This window comes from Sphaeramia orbicularis, chromosome 13 (assembly GCF_902148855.1).
Source record: "Sphaeramia orbicularis chromosome 13, fSphaOr1.1, whole genome shotgun sequence".
NCBI lineage: Eukaryota > Metazoa > Chordata > Actinopteri > Kurtiformes > Apogonidae > Sphaeramia > Sphaeramia orbicularis.
The window spans coordinates 50,881,729-50,902,166 of record NC_043969.1 but is presented as its reverse complement, the minus strand read 5'-3'; the positions used below and the strand labels follow the sequence as shown (position 1 = coordinate 50,902,166).

General features: G+C 38.4%; 1 protein-coding gene across 6 annotated transcripts in view; it reads left to right on the top strand.

The window, feature by feature from the left end:
- Nucleotides 1-17,438: 17,438 nt before the first annotated feature.
- Nucleotides 17,439-20,438, top strand: part of chp2 (calcineurin-like EF-hand protein 2) — a 38,580-nt gene continuing 35,580 nt past the window's right edge. For 2 of the 6 annotated variants that reach the window (XR_003937180.1, XM_030153153.1), the window contains exon 1: nucleotides 17,448-17,618. The gene's annotated coding sequence lies outside the window, so the exon portion shown is untranslated. Of the gene's footprint in view, nucleotides 17,619-20,438 lie in introns of all 6 variants that reach the window. The other 4 variants (XM_030153148.1, XM_030153150.1, XM_030153149.1 and 1 more) reach the window with 4 other exon arrangements.

Sequence of the window (20,438 nt, the reverse complement as noted above, 5' to 3'; positions counted from 1 at the left end):
TGTTTCCTTGTTCCTAGTAAGAAGCTGGGATTTCCCATCATGTACATGTGTGTCCAAACGCAGCATCAGTCCTGTGGCTGATGCAGTGCAGTTATTTGTGAGTGTTTACTGAATGAATAGAATGTCCTGAGTCACTGACAGGTGAAACGTGGCTTTTGTTTTGATTTGTTTACATAAATGTTCTGGTTAACCTGCAGGGACATGTTTATTATAGATGCTGTTCTGTCGGGAAACTCACACAACATTCCACGTAAGAACCATGAATCATGGTGGTGAAATGCAAACTCCCATTTCTACTTAATTTCATGTTAATATTAACCCTTAAAAACTCACACGTCCACCTTTAACCCTTAAAGGCCCAGACGTTTGCCTTTAAGCCTGAAAGACCCAAACGTCCACCTTTAACCCTTAAAGACCCAAACGTCCACCTTTAACCTAACCACTAATCCAATCAATCCATGTCAATAATTGGTGTAAAATACAGTTCTTCATCTTTTCATGGTCATCAGATATGACCATATTTGGACGTTCAGAGCTCTTTAGTTACACTGTTACACTGTCTTCTACAACACTGAGCCCGTTTACTTGACCATATAAATCCCATAATTACTGTAATCAGATGTGATGCATTTACAGTCACTTCAGAAATGCAATAATTAAAAACCCTGGTTTACATGTTTCAGTCCATTTTTTGATTTCTTTTGGAGTACGTACGTGCGTTATGACGTCAGATGTACACTTCCATCATTTCCAAAACATCTGGTCTTGTCTTGTTACCCTGGCAATGCCTATGGTGTCAGCATTAGCTGTCCTAATGTGGGAGGAGCTAATAAGATGACAAAACAGGTCCCATGTGGCTGCTATCCGTCATTTATTTTTTATTGTACTTATTTATTTCTGTAGTTTATTTGACAGGGACAGAGCAGATGACGTCATATAACCTTCTGTTATAAACAAACTGATGAGTCACATAAAGATTAAAACAGTAAATTCAGAATCGTTAAAAATGCTCACATCTGTGTCACCCCCCACCCCCCGAGAGGTCTGTCCATGTGTGCTTTTCTAATGACCACCGGCTGCACTTCTGCTGTTTCTGACATTATTCTGTTTCATGAAAACTTTGCAGAAAATGTCTGATGCAAAGTTGTGTAAACATTTAACCCTTTCATTCATACTGGTCATGCCAGTGGACAGATATTCTACAGCTGTTCTCTTTTATTTTCATGGGTTTGGTTGTTTTAGTTCCATATCAGCCGACACAGTGGACAGTTATTCACCATCCCATAATACACTGACATTCATACCATGACTGGAACTTTATGTTCTTGATAAACCTGATCTGCACTAAATTGAGTATAAATCAACTGCTAATTGTCATTAGACTGCAATTAACAGTTTTCTTAAACAAAAAGTTTATATGTTTATATATATATATAATATCTCCGTGAAGTAAGATCTAGTATTAAAGTTTGATCAAAGGTGAGAAAACATCAGATTAACTGCATTAAAAATGCTTTTGTTTCATAGTTTTCACACAGTTGATCACTTTCGGATATTGCGCTTTAAATACATGTTTCTTTGCTTCAAAAATTAAACACATGGCGTCCAAATGAGTGGATAGTTTTTTAACTCCATGAAAAAATAGGTTAATAAAAAAAAAAATCAATCTCAATGTTTTTTTCATGCCTAAAGAGGAATAAAAAAAACTCAGGAAAGAATCTTGACTAAGGTTCTCATAATTCATGCATCAAAGGGTTAAAAACCAGTTTTAGGTTTGATCATTTTATAACATTATCTAAACTGAGCAGATGATACTGCTTCAGTATCTGACAGAAGGGCATCTCCTGGGTTTTTTAGCCATTATTTTTCATTTCATTGTTTCCCTTTTTCCTTCAGCTCATGGCATCGCTGTGTATCTTGTGTTTATATAGAATTGTTTTTTTTGTTTTTTTTGACACATGCACAGATGTTAAAAAAAAAAAAAAAAAAAAAACTATATAAATGAGATGAACCTGTTGACATATGTGAAGACATCGGAATACTGGGGAGAAATGTAGATGTTTTAATCTGGTTTCTCCTAATCAGATTACTGTCGTTATAGGATAGATAAAGGCAATCAGATTATCCTGTTTACATGATCAGTAATAATCAGATAATTCCATAAATCAGATAATGATCATAATATTGGTGTGGATGTAAACGGATTCAGTGACAGTGGATGGACACACTGAGTTTATGTTCAATAAGAAATAAAATTAACAAAAATTAATGAAAAAATTTACAAAAAATTATTAAACATGGAAAAAAATAAGCAAAAAAATGGACAAAAAAGAATAAAGTGAGTGACAGACTGGACTTCGTGTGTGTCCTCATCGGTTCCAGTCCACCTCCACAACTCAGACGGTGTTCCTGTGGTTTCGTTGGATCTGTTGTAAATATTTGGTTTGTTTATTTCCTGTTTTGGATGGTGGACGTCCGCTCTCCTCTTACAACAGATCGGAGTTTCCTTGGAGCTTCGTACCAGTAAAACTGAATCACACACGATTGATTCACAGATTCAGCTGCTTCACAGTTTCGTCAGTAAAACTGTTTCAGATACGATCACTTCCAAAAAAAAAAACATCTGCTTTTGTTCCTGTTTCAACCAGAGTCTTGAGCCAGCGTTTAGTTCCTTGAATCAGTCTATTTTTGGATCAACTCTGTTTGCACTTTTCTGTTTCTACTGGACTCAGCAATAACTGTTGGGTGCATTTTTCTGCTGCCTCATTTTTGAATGGATTAAATATTTACTGTTTTCTATATGAGATATTTGTTGAAATATTCAACTCTTACATATCTGAGTTTATTTAATCTGATTATAACATGATGATTTTGCACAAATATCGTCTCTGACAGTTTATTTATTCCATTTATTTACCTAGTAATAGTATTTTATATTTTTATATTTGATTTAATTTGCTTTTGCACACCATTCTGAAATGGTATGGCGGTGTATTAGAGCAACATGCGAAAATAAAAACACTTCTTTACGGGAATAAAGTCGTAACATATTGAGATAAAACCCATAATTTTATGAGAATAAAGTTGAATACAAAAAAGTCATAATTTTATGAAAATTAAGTCGTAATATTATGAGAATAAGGTCATAATTTAAAAACAGGCGGGAGTAGTATCGTAATTTACCAGAGTACAGTTGTACCCACTGGTCTCATAATGTAGAACTGGAACATTCTGTGAGGTTCTACTTTCATTTGGGGTTTACGCACGAAGACCAAATACTGAGCCTATTAGCCCCGCCCACCAAATACTGAGCCTATTAGGCCCGCCCACCATCACTTCACTTGCTGCGTTCGCTGTAACCGGAAACTCTGTCATCAACAAGGCTTAAGGCTTATGATTTATAAATTATGACTTTTTGTCGCACAATTGCGAATTTATTTTCAAAATATTCCGACTTTACTTTACTGTTGTTGTAATGCCAAGGCAATCACCTAGACTGCAAAACAATTCTACCTACGGGTATAAATAAAGTAACCTTGACCTTGACCTTACTCTCATAAAAGTGCGACTTTATTTTCATTAAATTGTTGGTTGTTAGTTGTTTTTTTTTTTTCAACTACAACTTTATTCATAATATTATGACTTTATTCTTGAAATCTTACGACTTTATTCTCATAGTGATGAGTGTTTTAATTTTTCCGATGCTGCCCTAATACGCCGTCGTAAAATGCCACTTTGTTTTTTTGTTTTTTTTTTCATTTCCTAGTCAAATTTATCAGTTTTTAATTTTAAAAAAATCTTAAATTCTCTTGTTCATTCAGTTTGAACCACAGAGTCAGATTTCCGTTGTACTGGGAAACCTGTTTCTACTGTTCACATGACAATAAAACACTGTGAATGTTGAATCTTTAAATTTGGGTTTTTTCAGCTTCATTGGTCTGTGTTTGTCTGCACGTAAATATCTTATAAACATAAAGTGTCAGTAAATAAATAAATACAAAGTTACATTAAAAATTATACAATAACGTAAAAAGTGTCAATGCAGGAATACAGGAAATGCAATAATAATAATAATACAGGAAATAAGAGACCCTATTAATCAGATGAATATGGCGCCGTTTCCCATTGGACCGTGGTTAAACAGGAAGTGAACATTGTTGTGGTTTTGTGATTGAAACCAGAGACTCATGACTGTGTTCATTCTGTCTTTGACCTGAGGTTTTCTGGGTAATATCAGCGTTTCAGGTTTTATACACTGAACACAAAACAATGACTTCTCCTTTCATTCATAGTTGATTTTACTTTTAGGTTGTTTTTTTTTTACTCTCTTTATGGTTTTATTTATTTCTTTATTTTTCCCTTTAAGGTTTTCATTTATTTATTTATTTGTTTTTTTATTTATTTTTCCCTTAATATTTTTTAAAAATGTTTTTTTTTCCTTTGTTTTTTTCCCTTTATGCTTTATTTAATTTTTTCCCTTTATGTTTAATTAATTAATTAATTAATTAATTAATTAATTGATTAATTAATTTCCCTTTATGGTTTTCTTTTTCTTTTTTTTTCCCTTTATGGTTTATCGTTGGGTTCTGTCGTCGTCTTCATTAAGAATTTCTTCAAACATCTTTTTCAATAAAACTACCGGCTGGATCCATTTCAAAGTTTTTATGGAATTTTAAAAATAAGTTGTTTGTCTCTTATCAACATTTTCCATTTTTCTTTTAATTGTTGTCATTTCTGCCTCCTTCGTCCACTCACCATTGGACGGTGCCTTTGTTTTTAAATTGTTACTATGACAACCAGAAACAGCACTTTAATTAATCTAACTGTTTTACAGTCTTTTAAAGGATTACTTGTTTTAATTTATTATTATGACATGTTTCTGACCTCTGGACCAAGTCACCATGGCAGGTGATTTGAATGCATCTGAAATTAAAAATAAAGATAAAAATAGTTTCACCATTTCACAGTTAATTAATCCCTCACTTAAGTGCTTTTGTTGTCCAAGCCTAAAAACATAAAGCTGTGTCTTGGATTGTATTATTATATTAGATTATATTAGATTATTTATTTATTTATTTATTATATTTAGTGCATTTCCTCAAATGTACAATAGCAGTAACTCTGTGGCTTTTTTTTTCCTTCGTCTGACAGGAACAGATTAAACCCATTCCTTCTGCTCTGACCTTCATCCTGTTTGTTCTTGGATTATTACGAAATAACCTCCGAGTATCTGTTTACGACGACCTTTTCACCTCAGCCCAAGTGTTTTACTGTAAATCCTTCCATATTTCACTCTTTCATGACCGTTAACTTCTGCCTCATGGGAGAAACCTTCACAGAACAACTGAAACTAAAGTATTTTAAGCGCAACCAGACAAAGCCTTTTAACAGAACAAATATTCAGACCCAGTCCGATCAGTAAATGGTTCTATGAACAAAGTCATGACAGAATCCTGTGGTTTCACAGCCCATTAAATGTCATCATTCATCACTTTAGATGTGACTCATGTTCTTTTCACAGACATGTTGAAATTAAATATATTTGCATACGTTACAGTTGACATTTACTGTATTATTTCTGTCATCTGTTATTTTTAAGATGCCTTTTTTCCTTTAGCTCCTTCGTTTTAATCTACGAAGGCGTATTAGTGCCACAGGAAAAATAAAAACATGAGTCACTATGAGAATAAAGTTGTATAATATTATGAGAATAAAGTCATAGTTAAAAAAAACAACATAATTTAACAAAAATAATGTACTTATGAGATTAAAGTCATAATAGTTACCTCCGCCAAGGAGGTTATGTTTTTGCCAGGGTTTGTTTGTCTGTTTGTTTGTTTGTTTGTTTGTCTGTCCGTTAGTGTGCAACATAACTCAAAAAGTTATGGACAGATTTTGATGAAATTTTCAGGGTTTGTTGGAAATGGGATGAGGAAGAAATGATTAAATTTTGGTGGTGATCGGGGGTGGGGGGGCCCACGGGGGGGGCGCAGACCAGAAAATTTCATCAAAATCTGTCCATAACTTTTTGAGTTATGTTGCACACTAACGGACAGACAAACAAACAAACAGACAGACAAACAAACTCTGGCAAAAACATAACCTCCTTGGCGTGGGGGGGCCCACGGGGGGGGGCACTGATCAGCCTTGGCGGAGGTCTGCGCTCTCCGAGTGCTTCTAGTTTGAAGATAAATTCACAATAGTGCGATAAAAAGTCATAATTTTATAAACTGTAAGCTTTTAGCCTTGTTGGTGTCAGAGTTTCCAGTTCCAGTGCTAGCCCTACAGTCGACCATGTCAGTCGAATCTGTTTGGTTCTAAACAACGAAACAAACCTAAACATGTGCGAAATGTCTTCAAACAGGCTCCACAAATCAGATAATAATCACATTATTAGTGTAGATGTAAACGGGTTCAGTGGTTTTACAGTGAAGACATAGAATCAGTTGTACTTTTACTCATCTTTTGGGTTTTTTGTTTGTTTTTATATTCCTTTAATGGAGTCTCAGGGATATACTGGTATTACCCTGAACACCGTCAGATCTCCTTGATGTTTTGTTGATAACTTGGACAGATGTGGTTGGATTTCTTCTCTTTGGTAACCAACATAGTGGACCCCTAGTGGAAGAACCCTATGGACTTCAGCTTCTATCAGTATTATAAGTAATCCACATGGGGGCTTTGTAGTCGAACATCAGTTTTTTGGACATAAATCATCAATAATAACTTCCAGGTCAAACCAAATCAGATATCAAAAATATCAACATGAAACCCAACATTTGGTCCATTTGATTATTTTCAATTTTTAATTTGTGCGTACAATCAAAAGAACTTGCTTTTTAATTTTTGATTTGTACATGAATAATGAAATAACGAGTAATTTTTTCGTTGTCCCATCAGCTCATGTTTAAAATGTTCTGAAAATATCTAATGAACAGTTTTTGTACAATGTCACCTTTCATATTAAATCTACCCAAAATTTGCTTCTTGAGTAACAGTGAAACTGGTGGCTTTTGTTCATTGTGTCGTTTATTTCAGTCCCTCCAGGAATTTGCGATGTTGCGATCGCAACAATTAACACAAATTCAATCAATTACCGTGAATTCTGAGAGGCGCTGCAATTGCGTCCAGTCACCGCAAACGTCCAGCAAATTTGACCAATCACCTTAGCCCCCTTTTGCCCACCCCCTCTATGTGACATGTACGTCATCACATTCACTTCCTAGTTGATGGTTGAGAAGATGAAGACACATGCAACGCAAAACGCTCACATTTATCGACAAATATCACACCAAAATTTGTGGGCGTCAGTTTCCAGATGTGTTAAATGAAAGTGGAGGTAAACTGTTCTGCACTGTACTGTGGTGGAACTAGGGATGTAACAATATGAAAATTGCATATCCCGGTTATTGTGACCAAAATTATCGTGGTTATCATTATTATCGTGGTATTATTGAAATGTGCTCAAAATGATCAAAAAGTACTAATATACTCAGTGCCAATGAAAACGCAACACTTGAATGTGTTGTATTGTTCCTGAGCTGCATCAATATGTTTAAGTTTCACCTGTATAAGATAATCCCAGACAATTTCTTAACAACCTGAGACGGGTTGAGCTATTGTCACGCTTGAATGAACTTGTCTGCATTCATAAGACTTGTTTTTCTCATTGCTCAGCAATGAACTGCTCAACTTAAGGAACTGTGGTCAGTTCAGGAGTGGTCATGTTCTGTATGTAAAGACAAGCTGAAAAGCACCAAAATCATTTGCAATAACTCAGCAATGCCTAGACTGACACGTGACCAAAGATGCCATGCTATGGGGCTCCTGGAGGCTGGAATCTCTGCTCAGCAGGTGGCGCGCCGTTTTGGATGCAATGTGTCGAACATAGTCAGGATGCAACAGAGGCATGAAGAAACTGGCCCAACTGCAGGGACCAGCTTGGGCGCCGTGTTGCCAATAGGACTCCTGCTCCACAGAACAGACAGGAACTGGTTACGGCTCTGGAGGAAGAGTGGGTCAGTATACCCCAGGACAACATCAGAAGGCTTGTGAGGTCCATAAGAAGGCGTATCACAGCCTGTATGAATGCAAACGGAGGTCATATTCCATACTGAATTCTAGAACTGAATTTTGTGACTTTTGGTTTTGGGGGTCCTTGAGTTTCTTTCTTTATCCTTATTTTTTGTCAACAAATTTGGATGTGATTTTTTTTTTTTTTATTGTATAGAAATGGCCTATGATTAATTCCAAAGAGCTTATGGAATAAAAATCCTCATTGATTTAAAAAAATATATAAGAATCTTCAAGTGTTGCGTTTTCATTGGCACTGAGTATACACACACTGAAATAATTAAACCAAGTTGTATTTTGGAAAAAAACACAAACAAAAAATCTAAACAAAATAATAGGCACAATGTACTTTCTGTTGGCAGAAACATTCAAATATTAACATGTAAACATCAAACATACAAATGTGCATTAAAGATGGAACCTTATGGCCATTGTTTGACCATTTTCCAGATCAAGTTGGAGTTGAAAGTGCAGTAATCAAACACGTTGGGAATTTTACTGTGGTTTATCGTTATACCGGTAATCATTACACCCCTAGGTGGAACACAAATGGAAGTTGTCACTCGACTGACACTTTTGAAACCGCATAACATTCAGAGAGAACGACCAAAACTGGAAGAGGACAGACGGTGTGTGTGTGTGTGTGTGTGTGTGTGTGTCTCTGTGTGGGTTAGGGTTTTGCACTTTCTTAAACAAATTATTATACTTCCAAATGTACTTATTTTATCATCTGCTTTTATTTACCATGTACCTAAGGAACATGTTTGGATGTGTCACTGATATTTTCGCTGTTCTTTGCACTTGTGGCTTTTTGGAAATAAAGCCTATTTTGTTTAAAATCATTACTTCTTGGAGCTTTTTAAGGCTAAAAACTCAAAAAGACTGTTCTAGTTAATTTGCAAATTCCCTTGTTCCTGTGACTTTAGTAAAAGAAGCCTCAAATCATCGCAACTTTCACCGCAATTCTTTGGAAAAGCTGCCCAAAATCAGCGATTTTAGCCCGCAACAATAAAAAAAAAAAAGCCTGCGAAATCCTGGAGGGACTGTTATTTGCTTTATTATATAGTAGAGGTTTGGGGGGTTCACTCTTGCTGTAAAGCCTGGATATTTTGTCAGATGTATGTGTTCCTACTGTTCCACCACCTCTGTCTGCAGATCAGCTGATTAATTCAACACCTCCTCCTCCTCCTTTTACATGTGTAGGAGTTCTGCCTCTGTTTCTTTCCCATCTTTATATCAACTGCCTCGATGGCATCTTAACTTTCATTCTTCCTCCAGTGTTTCCTGTAAATGTCCTCTGATTACAGTTTTTTTTTCTCTTGAAGCAGTTGAATCATGAAGCTGCCAGAAAACTATGGAAATGATTGTCCGTCAGATAACACTGGTCTGCAAGTAAATGCTTCTGGAATAAAGGTAGTGAAATTTTACCAGGTGTGGGTCATTAGACACTTTCTCAGCTCAGGTTTGATGCCAAAATACTGACTCTGTGGTTCGAAGGGCCGACAGAGAATCCATCTGATGAGGAGACTGAACTCTTTTAATATCAGTGAGAAGATTTTAAGGAACTTTTATTGTTCATTCATTGAAGGCCTTCTACCATTTTCTTTTATCCGTTGGTTCAATGGTTTAACTATGAAAGACAAGAACAGTCTGCACGCCATCGTGAAAACATGTTCCAAGATCATCGGAGTCAGACTGTAACACCATCTGAACACATTCATTTGGATTTCTGCTGATCTACCAACTCCAGCTCTAAGTTGATCACATATGGTCATCTTTCCACTGATCCAGTGTATTTCCTGTATTAGTGACATTTCTGTTGTAAATTCGGTTTTCTTTGGTCTGTGTTAGCGTTTGGATTCATTTCTGTCTGATCCAACTGTTCTGGTGGATTTTCAGCTGTAGTCCTAGAGTTATGGTGCGTTTCCACTACGTGGTATCAGCTCGACTTGACTTGACTTGACTTGACTTGGCCTTTTTGCGTTTCCATTACGGAAAAGGACCTGGAATCTGGTACCCGGTACTAGTTTTTTGGTATCACCTGCGCCGAGGTTCCAGGACTGGGGACCAGATACTAAAAGGTGACGTATAGACACTGCAGACCACTGATTGGTCAGATTCGTCTCCGTGACCCACCATTTTACAAAAAAACAGATGCGGAAGTTTACAGTCAATATAGCGGTAGGTTAATCCACATGATGACAGCCCGCAAAGCTACACCATGGTTTGTCAAGGAGGTTCAGATGTAAAAATTCAGCATGAGCTTGACGAGACAACACGCAACGAGCGAGTTTATCAGCAACTCTGAGCAGACGACACGGAAGTAATGCGCCGCATCGCTATGATGTCCAGGTACTGTAAAGTGGGTAGTATCCTGTAATGGTAATGGTCTCCAGAAATAGGACCTGGTACCTGAGTCGAATCGAGCCGGTTCCACATCGTGGAACCGCGGCATTAGATAGTTGGACCAATCCAGCTGTTCACAGTGAACCACTAGAACTACAATGATGGAGGTTCTAAAGTAAGGGACTGTAAGTCCAAATGTGGTTCTGTGGGTTTATTTTAGTTGTTGTGTTGAACCTGCTGGTGTTGGGTGCAGTTTGTCAGCTGGGGTCATGTGATCATTAGGAGGACAGTTCCTGTAGAGCTGAGCTCTGATAAATAAAAGTTCATTAAAGTTATTTTTCATGAGTTAAAGGAGGGCAAACTTCTGTCACTGTGTTTGTAAGATCTGACTCATCCTAGAAGAATTCTGCTGAGTTTGAGTTTGCTAATGTTGACTTTTTGATGAGTTTAGTGTCCATGCTAATGCTAACATGCTAAGTTAGCCTGTATGCTATCTTGTGGTTAATGCCTTATTGTGTGTGTTGTCAGAGCAGAGCTTGGCAGACACACAGTGTTCACAGATAAACACTGTTTTCTGTTTGGACCAGAGTCCTAGAATAGTTCAACTGGTCCATGGTCTGTCTCCGTACCAGTCCAGTTCAATTACAGAATGAATGAACAGGTAAAGTTAGCACCACTCACTGAAGTAGCCTTCCCAAGCTAACACCAAACTTTAGCCTAAATGTCAGTTTTCATAGTAATAAAATCAGTCTTTTCAGTGGTCAACCCCACTACTCAGAAGTAGAACACACACAACAGGACACGCAGTAGGGACACAACGGGTGGGTGGGGCTTATTTGGTTTATATTTACCTGTAATAACACTCTCACTGCTGTTTGTCCCACAGAAGAACATGACAGCGCTGGGTTTGTTTGGAACTATTCAGGCTGACGTGAACCATGTGATCACCAGAGCAACCACATCAAAGTGTGTCGTAACTCTCTTTATAGGGCTCTGATACAGACGTGGAACCGAATGATCCACCATTTCATTTACAGATGTCGTTCCAGAATAAAGGTAGAATATTCCCACAACAGAAGTGCGGAGGAAAAGGGTCCACAGATCCAGACTAATCCAGTCCTAAATGCTGGTTGGTTGTACTTTCACAGATACAGTCTGGGCTCCAAGTGTGAAACTGTAGAATTAATGATAGAATGGGTTTAAGACCAAAGGAGTATTATTGTCAGATCTACTTCCAACACTGTCTGCACATGACAACACATGGACTGAACAGGTTCTATCAGTGGAACATTTATACATCTATTGGATAAATGGACACAAACCAACATATATGTGGAAGAACACACGGTTATATATATGAAAACAGGAACTAAACAGCGCTGTGGTCATTAGTTTTCAATTAATCTGATTAAAATATGTCAGATTTACCATATTTAATGTCTGAGGCAGATCATTTCTAAAAGATTGTGGACCAGTGTATTCAGTGGAATAATGTGAGTTGAAGCATCCATGGCCCTGCGGTGGTGGGTTAGCACCGTAAACCAGTCCTGATGTTACAGATGGAGATGGCCCAGGATGTTTTGACTGCTCTAACACTGACCTTTGGCCTGGGTTGTGTTCCACCTTTTAGATTTATAGGCTGCTGATGTCTTCAGCATGTGTTCACACTGTTTTGTCTGCCGCGGCGATGATAATCTGATCCCATTGTGCAGAAAAAAGACTTCCACTGACAGAGGAATGAATAGTGACACTGTTTTCCTTCACATGTATCTGCACTGTGCCGGTGAAAAGTCAGGTTCATGATCAGACTGTGGAGGTTTTTAGGGAGAAACGTCTTCTTCAGTTTGACGATGAAGCGCCATGATGTGGTTTAAATGGTTTTAAACCATGAGAGAATTCCACCTACACTGCAAAAAATCTAAATCTTACCAAGTGTATTTTTCTCATTTCTAGTCCAAATATCTCATCACACTTAAAATAAGACATAATCCCCTACAGAGGAACTTTTCAGTGAGATATAAGAACTGATTTATAGACAACAGATCTAGAAAATCTGATTCCAAGAAATCTGAACAAGATCATTTTCACTTGTTCCATTGGCAGATTTTTTGCTTGAATTAAGCAAAAAAAAAATCTTGAATTATGCAAAAAAAATAATCTTGAATTGATAAAAAAAAAATAATCTTGAATTAAGCAAAAAAATCTTGAATTAAGAAAAAAAATTTGAATTAAGCAAAAAATCTTGAATTAAGAAAAAAAAAAAATCCTGAATTAAGAAAAAAAATCTGCCAATGGAACAAGTGAAAATGATCTTGGTCAGATTTCTATAAATCAGATTTTCCAGATCTATTGTCTATAAATCAGTTCTTATATCTCACTGAAAAGTTCCTCTGTCGGTGATTCTGTCTGATTTTAAGCGTGATGAGATATTTGGACTAGAAATGAGAAAAATACACTTGGTTAAGGTTTAGATTTTTTGCAGTGTGTTCATCTGGACTGAACATTTGTCAGTAATTATATTAAATCACTAAACTCATCCTTTAAAGGGTTCATGTTTGTCTAAATCCACTTTTCTTAGTCTGTGGTTCATTTCTTTGTGTATTTGGACCCTAATAGTTCATACAGTTTGAATTTGAACCCTCCAGCTGCTGCAAAACTATCTTTAGATTAATTTGGACAAAAATCCAGTGGATTTCTACAACCTGTTTGAATTCCTGCCAGATTTGTTCTGTTTTATAACTAGTTCCGTCTCCACATTTGCAGATTAAGGATGTGTGTGGGCGCGATAACGAAGGGTTAGATGGAGTTCTGTGTTGTACAGATGTGTAGACGTTCAGAGACACTGGTGGAGAGTGTGTGTGTGTGTGTGTTTTAGTGTATGTGTGTATGTGTGTGTGTGTTTTAGTGTGTGTTTCCATGGCCACAGGAGGAGGTGCTGATTGGACATGGTCCTGCTGCTTCCTCACACTCACCTGTTCACCTGTCACTCACACGGTCCAAACACACTGAGTCAAACTGAGCAGAACCAGGACCCTGAGCTCTGGGTTCACATCATCTGTTTGGAGTTTTTCTACAACATACTGGTGAGATACAGGTCCTATTTTTAACGCATGAAGACCCAGACCTACTTTTATGGCACTACCAAATGAGGTTTTTGTCCAGATGTAACCTTCCTCAGGTGGTTTATCTCCATTCATTACCGTATTGTCAGCTGTATTTTGCGTTTTTTTTTTTCGTTTCTTTCCTTTGTCTTTACGTCGCCTAAACACATTAGTTGTTCCGGTACATTCTGGACCAGGGGTGTCAAACTCATTTTAGTTCAGGGGCCACATTCAGCTAAATTTGGTCTGAAGTGGGCCGAACCACTAAAATAATAACGTAATATATAAATAATGTCAACTCCAAACTTTTCACTATGTTTTAGAGCAAAAAAATATATAATTTATATTATGAAAAGGTTTACTTCTACAAACTATCCTTTCAAAAGATGCGAATAACATGAACAAACTGAAAAAAATAAGTATAATTTTAACAATGTTATACCTCAGTTTATCATTTACACATGTACATTATACCTTACAGATCACAGTAGATTTACAAACACAAAACATTTACTGACTGGCAGAATCTTGTTAAAATTGCACGTACTTCTCTTAAGACATTTCAGGTTGTTCATATTTGTTCAGGTTTTTCACATTTTGCGAAATTATACTTTGTTTTAGAGTAAATACATGAAAATATTTACATTTCCAAAGAGAAACATTTGAAGTTTACATTATTTATATGTTATTATGATAGTATTTTACAGGTCCTGCCCACTTAAGATTGAATTGGTCTGAATGTGGAACCTGAACTAAAAGGATTGTTCATATCTTTGTGCAATTTTTGCATTTCACAAATTCATCCCAAGGGCCGGACTGGACCCTTTGGGGGCCGTACGTTTGACGCTTGTGTTCTGGACATTCTAAATTCCACAGATTTACAGCTGACATCCTTAGTAAACATGAAAGCAAACAGATTATGTACATTAAAACCTATGTGAGGGTTAGAGCTTGTATTTTGTGTTTTTCAGTGAAAATCATGTATGTAATTATATCTAAATGTTGCTAAATATTTCCAGAATAAAAGTACTTAAACTTTACCTTTCTCTGATCCAGACTAATCCAGTCCTAAATGCTGGTTGGTTGTACTTTCACAGATACAGTCTGGGCTCCAAGTGTGAAATAGTAAAATGAGTGATAGAATGGGTTTAAGTCCAAAGGAATATTAGTGTCAGATCTACCAGATCTACTTCCAACACTGTCTGCACAAGACAATACATGGACTAGACAGGTTCTATTAGCGGAACATTTAGACATCTGTTGGATAAATGGACACAAACAAACATATATGTGGAAGAATAGACAATCATACAGATTAAAGCATGAACTAAACAGCACTGTGGTCATTAGTTTAACAATTAATCTGATTAAAATATGTCAGATTGAACACATTTAATGTCTGTCGCAGATATTTACTACGAAATAGTTGAGCAGTGTATTTAATACACTGATCATGTAGATGTTCATTAAAGCTCAGTTCTAAGTTGAGGTTTATTAAATCAAAAACAGAGCAAACCGATGAAAAAGTGTCTTTTTCAGCAAATCTATCATTAACTGAACCCATAAACCCAGTGTTTCCATCCACTGTCATTGATCCAACTCCATGGGTTTGACTGGTGAATCAATGTTGTAGAAGATGATGGTGTTTCCACAGTAACTATGGAGCCTCTGAATGTCCAAATATGGTCATATCTGATGACCGTGAAAAGATAAAGAACTGTATTTTACACCAATTATTGACATGGATTGATAGGATTAGTGGATCAACAGGAATTAAACAGTGTAGATCAGTAGATGGTTTAGGTTAAACAAGGACGTTTGGGTCTTTAAGGGTTAAAGTCACATCCTGTTTGTAACACAGTATTTTAATTCCACAGTATTAGTACATTACACACATACATACTGTACTTGTACTCTGCATCCTCTTCATACTTGTACTCTAGTATTTGTCCTGTATCCTAGTATTCTCTGTATTTTGCCTGTTGTGTAAACCTCCGTCCTTTCTCTGTCTGTTCAGACTTAATGCTGGTGTTTCTATTTAAAGTGGTCCAGGATGCGGTCCACTTCCTGTCAGATCATGGGGTCTTCCTGTTGGCGCTGCTCAGGTCTGGATCTGGGTTTGAGTTTGACTCAGTGAAACTCATCAGGTTTCCCTCAATGTTCTCTGAGTTTCAGTGAATCTTCTCCCATGTGACGCGTTGATTTACCAGAGGAAACAGTCATTGTCGACGCCCACAGCCTCGTTATCAAAACTGAGTGAATAATTAAGTGTTCAAGGGGTTTTTGTTTTTATTACACTTCTGTTATTTTTTCATGTTAAAAATAATCCTTTGTGTTATATTTGGTCCACAAAAGAAGAATGACTACATGTTTAAATATTTTTTATTTTTGTTAAATATTTTTAAAAAGTTTAAAATGCTGTGTTTACTGCTATACTCCGTCATGTTGAGCAGGTTGGTTTTTGCCACTCAGCCTGACTTAGAGGGGCGTGGCCTGGGGGGGAAGTGATGTATGTGCATACCCTCTATTATGTTTTTTGATGATTACCTGGAATACGAAATAATAACAACTTTTCATTTAAAAAATATTACAATAAAACCACCTGACCAGGTCATTTGGCCCCTCTTTAGACCCAAACAGACTAGTGAAACCAATATGGACTAATGTTTTGGGAGATTTTAGTAATTTTGGAATAAAGTGTCCTCCCACTGGCCAATCACATCATAGAATCATCGCTGAAGTGTTACCTAGCAACAGATAAACAATAGGACCACGTTAATAATAATGGAATAGATTTATATAGCAGTTTTCTATGAAAGCATACTCAAAGCGCGTACAGAGGATCCATTATTCATTCGCTCTCACATTCTCAGTCTGGTGGAGTTCAACTCCAACTGTATCCACAGCTGCCCTGGGGCAGACGGACAGAAGCGTGGCTGCCAGTCTGCGCCTATGGCCCCTCCCACCACCACCAAACATTCACACACCTGTGTGAGTAGCAGCACTGGAGGCAGGGGGGTGAAGTGTCTTCCCCAAGGACACAACAGTACAAGGACAGAGCGGGATTTGAACCGCCAACCCTTCGGTTATTGGACGACCCGCTCTACCATCTGAGCCATGGCCGCCCCATGCCATGGTTTCAGATTTCCTGTGCAGAAACAGACACGTCAGCTGAGAGGTTATTCAGCTGAAAATGACTGTGGAATTTTCCAAGAAAGGAAAGGTATGAACTGGATCAGAGGATCTAGAACCTGTGGTTCTCCACCAGTCAACAAGCTAGTTACTAATATCTGCCAAAGTATTGGTCAACATACTGTTTTCACTAGTTCATAGTAATGGATTAGATTTCTATAGTGCTTGTCAAGGCATCCAAAGTACTTTACATTATTGATCCATTCTTCATTCGCTCTCACATTCTCCCTCTGGTGGAGTTCAACTCCGTCTGTATCCACAGCTGTCCTGGGGCAGACTGACAGAAGCCTGGCTGACAGTTCACACCTACCACCCCTCCCACCACCAAACATTCATACACATTCATACACCAGTGTGAGTGGCACTGGAGGTAAGGAGGGTGAAGTGTTTTGCCAGAGGACACAACAGACTGACTAGAGTTGGATTCGAACTGCCAACCCTTCGGTTATTGCCCGCTCTACCTCCTGAGCCATGGATGCCCTCAAGTATGACAAACTGAAGGAGTCAGCTGTGTACTGAGTTAGTGTGATGCCTGAGACACACACACACAGTCCACTTCTCTTATAATATAGATAATTATTTGTAACATGATTAAATGACAGCAGTGTCATAAACACACTGTTTTGAACGGGGCTGGTTCTGACCCTTGTTTGTCTGTGGAGCTCCAGACTGTGGTGGATGAAGGGTTAATGGGACTCTGCCTGTCACATGTACACAACATGTCTAGACGTGTCATGGTAGACCCAGCTGATCCACTGTGGCGTGTGTTTGACGTGGCTTTTGTTTCCAGTCCAGGCTCGGACCACCGCTGGAAAACGTCTGTATTGTCAGTGTGTGATTGGACCTGACGGGAACATCAGCGTCCAGGAGGTTCTGCTGGTTCTGAGTCCATTAGACAGCAGGGAGGTAAGGAGGCCCGTCTGCTCTCATTTCCACTGTGGAGGTTAGGGTTGGGTTTCCACGTCCATAAGATGAACCATGAACCAGAGGTGGAAGATCTGAAGCAGGTTCAGGAGTCCACTTTACTGAACCATTAAAACTACAAACTAATGTTGGACCCACACAGAACCTTTACTTTTATTATTTATTCACTGATTTATTAACATCATCCTCTGCATGTTTTCAGTGTAAATCCTGTGTTTTTTAGATATAATTCACTGATAATGTAGATGTTCAAGGTTTTTATGTTGAAATGAACTAAAAGGGAGTTTTTCAGCAAAATCTGTCAGTAATGAAATATAAAAACAAGCATCTCCATCCACTGTCATTTATAAAAGTCAACGAAGACGACGACTGATGATGGCAAAGATGAAGAAATACTGAAACTGTTCCTTTCCTTCTACTGGTCCATCTGTTGATGGTTTAGAACATGTAAATGGTTCCAGATATCAGTCTAGTTCCTATTGGTCACTGATAGAAGTCATATATGGACTGTGATTGGATGAGTAGAGTTCTCCTCCAGTCAAAGTCCCGCCCACTTCTATATTTATGTGCATCCAGACCACAGGACTGGAACATAGAACAGAACCTGACAACCTCACACATTTACCTGGTTCTGATCCACACAGAACAGATGCTGATGGACAGGGACACTGGGACTAGTTTTGGTGGACTTTCCTGCTGTTGTCTTTTAAGTAAATCTGCTTTTTTTTTTTTTTTTTTTTAATAATTCAAATGTTAATTCAGAACAGTTTTAAAATATTATACATGACATCAATCATACAAAGTACACTGTTCACTTTTTTAAGAAGAAAAAAGGGTATCAATAATGCTCATTAAAAGAATAGAATAGAATATATCTTTATTGTCATTGTACATTTGTACAACGAAATTAAAAAGTGTGATCCTAAAAGGTACAATCCCTGACATAAAAAAACAGACACAATCACACTACCATAAAATAGATTAAAGACAAAAACACACAGACACAGTCACATCCTATTGCACTATCTTTTAGCAGCATTCAGTGCTTTAACTGCAGTGGGGTAGAAGCTGTTTTTCAGTCTGTTTGTTCTGGCTTTAATGCTTCTATACCGTCTTCCTGATGGCAGCAGCTCAAACAGGCTGTGATCAGGATGAAATGGGTCCTTGATAATGTTTGAGCCCTTTTGAGGCAGCGGGAACTGTGCAGTTCCTCCAGCTTGGGGAGGGTGCAGCTGATGACTTTTTGGGCTGCGCTGATGACCCTCTGGAGGTCCTTCTTCTGGGCTGCTGTGCTGCTGCTGTACCAAACACAGATACAATAGGTCAGTATGCTCTCAATGGAGCAGCGGTAAAAGGACACCAGCAGCCTCTGTGCAATGTTGTTTTTCCTGAGCACTCTCAGAAAATAGTCTTTGCTGGGCCTTTTTCAGCAGCTTAGCGGTGTTCACGCCCCAGGTCAGGCCCTCCTCAATGTGAACTCCCAGGAAGTGGAAGTCTGCCCCCCTCTCCACACTGTCAATACTGCTCCCAGACTGTGTCTGGATTTGTCTGTCTTTTCTGTTCTGTCTGTCATTTCCTGTTTTATTTTGTTAAGTTTCCCTCATGTGTCATGTCTGGTGTCTTTACTTCCCTTCCTTGATTGTTTCCACCTGTGCTGATTACCTGACTCCTCCCTGATTGTCTCCACCTGTGTCCAATTGTCTTCCCGCCCTTTTGTGTATTTAAACCCTGTGTCTTCCCCTGTTTCTCTGCCAGTTTGTGTTCTACCTTTGTGTGCTCACTTACCAGCGTTTTTGGATACCTGTCTGTCCGTTTTGCCTTCCGACCACCGATTCTGCCTGTTCCTCGTCTGCCTGCTTGTCTGGTTCTGACCTGGTTCGTTCATCCGACTTCTGATTCTGCCTGTTCCCTGTTTACCTCAGCCTCCAACGTGTTACCTTGTGTTTCGACCCTCGCCTGGACTTTGACGGTGAGTAGCCTATCCCTCATGTCTCGTTGCCTCCTGAATTGCTCTCCTGTGTATGACCTGGCTTGTTTTTTGACTATCCTCTGTTTTGCCCTAGTCAGGGTGTTGTCGGGAATCCTCCGGCTCGGCCGTGCTGACCATCCATATTCCCCGCTCACAGCCCGGACGAAGAGTCCTGATTCACACGCCTTCACAGACGTGTTAACTATTCTGTGCTGTGTTTTTCCCACTGTGATTGTGTTTAATAAACACTTTCAATTGGTCATCTGCGTTCTGGTCTTGCATTTGGGTTCAGCCTTTGTACTAGTCCCATTATACACACAGTCCCAGTTGATGATTCGTGGTGACCTGTCCGTTTTATTCTTTCTAAAGTCTATAACCAGCTCCTTGGTTTTGGATGTGTTGAGCAGCAGGTTGTTCTCCCTGCACCACACTGCCAGCTTCTCCACCTTGTCCCTGTAGGTGGACCCCCCCCCCGAGATGAGCCCCATCACTGTGGTGTCATCAGCAAACTTGACGATGGAGTTGCTTTGGTGGGAGGGGGTGCAGTCGTGAGTGTAGAGGGTGTAGAGAAGGGGGCTCAGCACGCAGCCCTGTGGGGAGCCAGTGCTGAGGCTGAGTGTTGAAGTGTGGGGACCCACTCTCACCCTCTGTGAGGAGGGAGGAAAAGGAAGAAAGAGGGGGAAAAAATGGTAGTATAAGTAAATTAAATAAGTATGTAAAAAATGAATTGTGAAAATTATATTAACAAACTTGTACACTTAGCCAACCACACTTTCAGGAAACAAGACAAAATAAAAAAAAAAGGATGCATAAATATATATATGTATACACAC